The sequence below is a fragment of the Vigna angularis genome, chromosome 8 (genome assembly GCF_016808095.1).
Source record: "Vigna angularis cultivar LongXiaoDou No.4 chromosome 8, ASM1680809v1, whole genome shotgun sequence".
In the NCBI taxonomy this organism is placed as follows: domain Eukaryota; kingdom Viridiplantae; phylum Streptophyta; class Magnoliopsida; order Fabales; family Fabaceae; genus Vigna; species Vigna angularis.
In genome coordinates, this window is record NC_068977.1 from 5,824,958 (window position 1) to 5,831,125 (window position 6,168).

General features: G+C 37.2%; 1 pseudogene; it reads left to right on the forward strand.

Moving 5' to 3' along the window:
* Positions 1 to 4,321: 4,321 nt before the first annotated feature.
* On the forward strand, positions 4,322 to 4,894 carry LOC108344524 (uncharacterized; annotated as a pseudogene).
* Positions 4,895 to 6,168: the final 1,274 nt, after the last annotated feature.

Consider the following 6,168-nt stretch of genomic DNA (forward strand, 5'->3'; position numbering starts at 1 on the left):
TTGTGGGCCCCAGTGAAACAATAATTGTTGAGTCTTTCTGAATGTTCACAGCTGTAATGCATCAATGGATGTCTGACAATAGGAAATCAGTAGTGACATCTGACTTGGTATACATTATTTTGAAACCAATGCTCGGATATTCTCATACTTAAAAGGTGTAAAAGATGATATAATTTTGGACCAATCAACATGTTAAAATGTTTAAAATGTTTTTAAAAAATGTTTTCAAATATCACACTGTCCATAAAAGTAAGGAGACAAAAGCTACTTCGTCTCGTGACTAGTGTGAACCCTGTTGTCAATGAACAACATACAAAGCTAAAGGAGATTCCTTTGATTCTGCAGAACGTAATTGTCTGTCTAAGACTGTTGTTGCATTACGTTCAACAGGAAATATGGGGCTAGTGACAGGTCTGAAATGTCCGCATCATGCCAGTTTTGACAAGGCAATAATGAGTCAATATGACGTTCATTGTATAATCTAAATCTTCCTATATTATATTTCTAATATAGAGAGTCAGTCTATTAAGGGAAGAATCCAAATTATAAAATATACAAAGGTGATATGTTTTTAGATAAAGTAAGGATATCTCGGACAAAAAAGTCGAGACATACCAGATCATGGTTTGTTGTTATTTTTATTGTATTGTGTAAGGTCTCGAAAATTTAATCAACTTTCACCTTTCAAATCATGTAATTACTGTTTAAAAATCCTGTTCAGGTTTTTATTAAGAAACGCACTCAAACCCTCACATTCTGAGCACCATTTAATGCACCCTCGCCACACGTGCAGTGCCATTAAAACGCACTCACACTCACTCTGCATGCAACTGCCAAGTGTCACCTTGGAACATTCGAAAACGTTAATGGAATCCAAGTGGCAGCAGGTGAATGGACGTTCGTCCTACGTGGGGAGAGAAATTAATTTTCTAAAAAACAGTCTTCCCACTCTTCTGCATGCTTCGTCTTCTTCCCCAAACTCTTGATTTCCAAATTCTCTACCTTCTCTCTAGAACCTCCATCTTCTCTCTACCTTAACTCACTTTCTTCTTCTCCGATCCAATTTCAGAGACCGTAGAAGTAATCCAGACGTCTTAAGCTTTCCGTCAAACCGAACAAGTTCAAGTTTTGAATCTGGTAAGTTCGTCCCTTAGCTGTTCATTATTAGGTTTCATGCAAAACCAAATCTGGTTACATGCATTCTCTTTATCTGAATCAAATTTTGATTCTGGAAATGGTTTTTAGTTCGCAAGAGTTGAGTGGTCTGAGGATAGAAGAGATAGTTGGGCGAATCCAGAATTTCACGTTAGGACGTTCGTTCACTACTGATCCAGGTAAGGGAAGCTTATTAAATTTAATTCATGAGTATGTGTTGTGCTGTATGGAGTATGTGAATTTATGAAGTATGAAATCTGTATTATTGATCTTTGGTGTATGATCTGGATGATGAGATGATATATGAAATTTATGAAATGTGCTATGATATGAGTAGTTAAATGCATGAAGGTTTATACTGAAAAATGAGTTTACTGTAAGTGAGATTTTAAATATGAAATGCTATGATAATGCACGTTCGCTATCGAACGGTCTTTGATCGTTCAGTATTTAGTACTTCCCTTGAAAACGGAATTCTTTCATTTGGAAAGAATACTGAGTTAGGACGAACGCCCTCTTATATTAGTCTTACGTTTGAGCGTTCGGCCAAAAGTAGGTGCTTTGAGTGTTATGTGAGAAATTGAGAAGCTTGGAAAAATACAACTTTATATACTTAGTCATTCCTAAATAATTCTCTTCCCTATGATTAAATTATAAATTTCTATTTCTATTAATATTCCGCATCAGCGATGGGTCTCGACCCAAAGCGTTCATCATGAGTGGCGCTCGGTCTTATACCGAACGCTCGTCCTTACACTTGATTACCAAACGTATGTAAATAGCGTTCGTCCAAATAATTAATAAATAACTATTACCGCGTTCGGTCATTGACTGGCGGTTAGTCTCTTTTATAAATTCGTATCCGGTATCAATATCTAAAAGCCTTGCGATGTCTTTATTCATTTGGATTCGATCTAAAGTTCTTGAACTTAAGTTATTCTAAGTATCATTTGAATCGTTCTAGAATCAGTTCATTTAACTGATTCAAGTGGTCATGACGTCCGTCCTTGGAAAGACGTTCGTCTCCCTTCTTTCAGAAACGAGAACTTCTATGTATCATGATAACGTTCGTCCTCATTATGAAGGGGGCTGAACGCTCGTCTTTTTATGAAACTAAAATGGAATAGGAAAATGATGTTAAGTTGGAAAGCTATTGAGAATGAACAGTATTTGAGGTGGAACTATGGTTGTGGAATTTGGACGAGCGTTCCGTGGAGGAACGACTCTTGTATTGAATATTAGGAATTGTATAGTATGACTATGGTAAAGCTACTGATGGCAGTTCATCCTGATGTTCCGTGAGTGCTCGTCCTCACATAGAGGAGGGCAGGTCATGTGTGGGAACGGTAGGAGGTCCTAGTCCTTCTGAGTACTTTGGACTGATAGGGCTAACCTCGGGTGGCAGCTGATGGACGTTTCCAGTTACTACATCACCTGGGTGCAAGAACGCCTGTAGATACATAGAATCATACAGTCCGGACGGTCTGTCTTATGAAAGTTTGAAATGATCGTATGTGTTGTGATATTTTTATGAATGTTAATATGTTATTTGTATGAATGACTTGTGAATTAAATTCAATAAGCTTACCCTGTGTTCTTTCCTTGTGTTGTCGTTCGTACCTGTACGTCCGTCTTGTCTATGCAATGATCATCCGTGTGGATGTGAGCAGACGGAGAGGCGTTGCTGGAAGAAACACTGGAAGAAGAAAATTTGGAGGACGCCAATCTGGTCGAAGTAGAGGTTAAAGCCGAGCCCTAGAGCGCTCGTTAATTTGTAGCCTTTAGTTTTTCTGTTTAGCTTTTTGGACGTTCGGTTAATGTTTGTAAAACCGTTCGTCTTTGAACTTTGATATACTGCTGTATGGTATTTATCTCTGTACTTAAGTACGTTCGGTTTTGGAAGTTTGAATTTTAGTGTAAGACTGCATGGATTAACTGTTAATTGTAATTAATTCTAAATTATGGTTATTACTGTATCTTGGGATGTTACATATTGTTAATATATATTTTTTAATTTGGGTTTAATTTAATTTTTACCAAACTATGTAATGAATATTTTGAGTTTAATTACCTAATTAGGTTGATTAAGCTTTTAACTTTATTTGTTTTACGATGTTAAATTTACTATATTGGTACAATAAATATGGTGTGAAAATTTTCAAAAAATAAAAAATAAGTCAACCTATGATAAAAATACAACATATTAAAAAATAAATAGTACAAACAATTAAGTATTTTATACAAAGGAGGTTTTAATAGTCTTTTAGTATTTATTTTAATCGACTTTCTTTGATGTGAGAATATTTTTTGAGTATTTATTGTGATATCAATTTTAGTAATTTACGTTTAATATGGTTTTTTTATGATGCTTAAATTATTAAGGTTTAATCATTCCATATGTTTCTATTTTCGAGCAGAATTTCAATTTGATCATTTTCTTTCTTAGTGTCTTAACTAGATCCTATTTTTGTGAAAATCGTAACAATTCGGCCCTTGCCGTTAAATTGAACCCAACGGCGTTAGTGTCTTGTTGACGTGACACACTAGAATGAGTTTTTAATTGACGTGCAGGGCTACTCTGTCTGACGTGTATATTTATATTTTTTAAAAAAACAAACAAATGGAAAGTAGGGTTTTGATGTTTTTGATGATGGTGCTAAAGACGGGAATGGTAGCCGCGGAGGTGGCGGCTGGGGAGAAACCCACTGACCCCGGCGGTGGTCGTCGATGGAGTCTAGTGGAGGCAGAGCTCTTACCTTTTTCCATGGCAGCTTTAATGGCATCCAAGAGATCGGGCGAGACGTTCAACATGTTAATTAGGGATTGGGATTGGGAGAAGTTTGTCCTAACATTGTGGGGTTCTTGTAGGGTTCGTGCAAAAGTTCAATCAATTTCACATTGGGATATAAATTTGGGGATTTAGGTTTTAATTGAAGTTGACGTTAACAGAGAGCATGAAGTAGTCGTCTTCGTCGGAGTTGTGGGAAGAGTAGAGGCAGCGGAGGACAGCGATGCGGACATCGAAACCTAACCCGCCATTTAAAATCCCTCCCTCAAACATATCCTAAAACACAAACCCTTGTCGTTCCACCTTTGTTTTTCGTCTTCCCTCGCTTTTTTCACTCTTCTTCTCACGCACCACAACACAGTTTCTCAAGTGACGGCGATGGCCAACGATCCCAAGCAGAACGAAGCCCAAGTGACGCTAATTCTCGGCCCGGATTCCACTCATCTCAAATCCTTAATTTCACACTTGATGTCCTCCTCCAACGACCAGCGTTCTCAGCCTGAGTCTCTCTTCAACCTCTGCAAGCAGACTTGCCCAGAATCCCTCCTCCTTGGTCTGGCCCACCTCCTCCACACTGCCCCCAAACCGGAGACCCGAACCATGTCCACTATCCTCCACTGCCACCTCACGCGCCACCACGACTCTTTCTTCTGGCCACTCCTCTCCCCGGTTGCTCGCTCCTCCCTCCACTCCGTCCTTCTCTCCTCGCTCCAACAAGAGCCCATTAAATCCATCCCCAAGAAGCTCTGCGACACCATCTCCGAACTCGTCGCCACAATTCTCCCCGACGACCCCTCTGCCTAGTCCAACCTCCTCCCCCTCCTCTTCCAGCGGGTCATTTCTCCCGAGCCCAGGCTCCAGGAAGTCTCCCTCCTGATATTCGCCCAATTAGCGCACTACATCGGGCAAACCCTGCTTCCTCAATTGTCCACTCTCCACTTTGTCCTTTAACTTTTCTCCTAATTTTACAAAGTTTTTAATTTTAAAATTATCTTAATACACATCATTTATCCACGTCAAGCAAAAAAATCAGTACAAATCAGTACAACATGCCACGTTTATCAGATACTGACGCCAATTTAATGGCAAGGGCCAAATTGTTGTAATTTTCACAAAAATAGACCCAATTGAGACGCCGAGAAAGAAAAGAACCAAATTGAGATTCTGCTCGAAAATAGGGACCTCCGGAATGATTAAACCAATTATTAACGACATAATGTAAATGTTGGCAGTAAACGTTTGATGACGTCCTCTATGGATGTAAGGAAGTCTTTCCATACTCGTGTTGAAGTTGCACAGTGCTGATATAAGTGGATGGCAGCAAAATTTTCAAAAAATAAAAAATAAGTCAACCTATGAGAAAAGTACATCGTTTTAAAAAATAAATAGTACAAACAATTAAGCATTTCGTATAAAGGAGGTTTAACTACTCCTTTGGTATCTATTTTTATAGATTTCGTTTTATAGATTTTGTTTAATGTGAGATTATTTTTTTTTCGATTATTTATTGTGATCTCAATTTTGATAATTTATATTTAATTTGGTCTTTTTTTATAACATTGTTTAAATTTTTAATACATATTGTACACATTGACAGTATTTGAATGAATTCTTGGATTGTTGTTTAAGTGGTCTGTCCTACACAGTGAGAATTACATATGCGACTAGCGAGACTAAATTAATAAACCACAAGAGGACGAGCATAGGGGTGTCTCAATTTGTATACAAATCATGATTTACATTGAAGTCTTCTTATTAACCAAATTCATTCTAATAAGTTTGTATAGCAAAATGTTTAAAAGTAAAAAGAGGTCTTTATTCAAAGTGCAACTAAATTAAAAGTACATGTTAGAATATGCTTCCCATATAAAAAAAATACATTCTATTATTCATGATGATATGGAAGCATACCTGAACTTGCCATTGAGAATCATGAAGTTGATGAGATTAGAAATTAGTAGTCATCTTCCAAATGTAGAGTACCTTATGTTCCTTTTTGGGTTTCTCTTCTGATGGAAAAGAAGCGAAAAATATTGGAATGATGTTATGTCTCCAAAAATGGGGGTCATAATTTCTATAAGTTACATTTAGAACTGTAATATTTCTAATTTGGCCCTCATCAAATTAAAAATAGTACTTATGGTATTTACACTATTAGCCTTTCATGACATACATGTCCTTAACCGTAATTTTATATTAATTAGATTATTTTAATATTTTTGGCT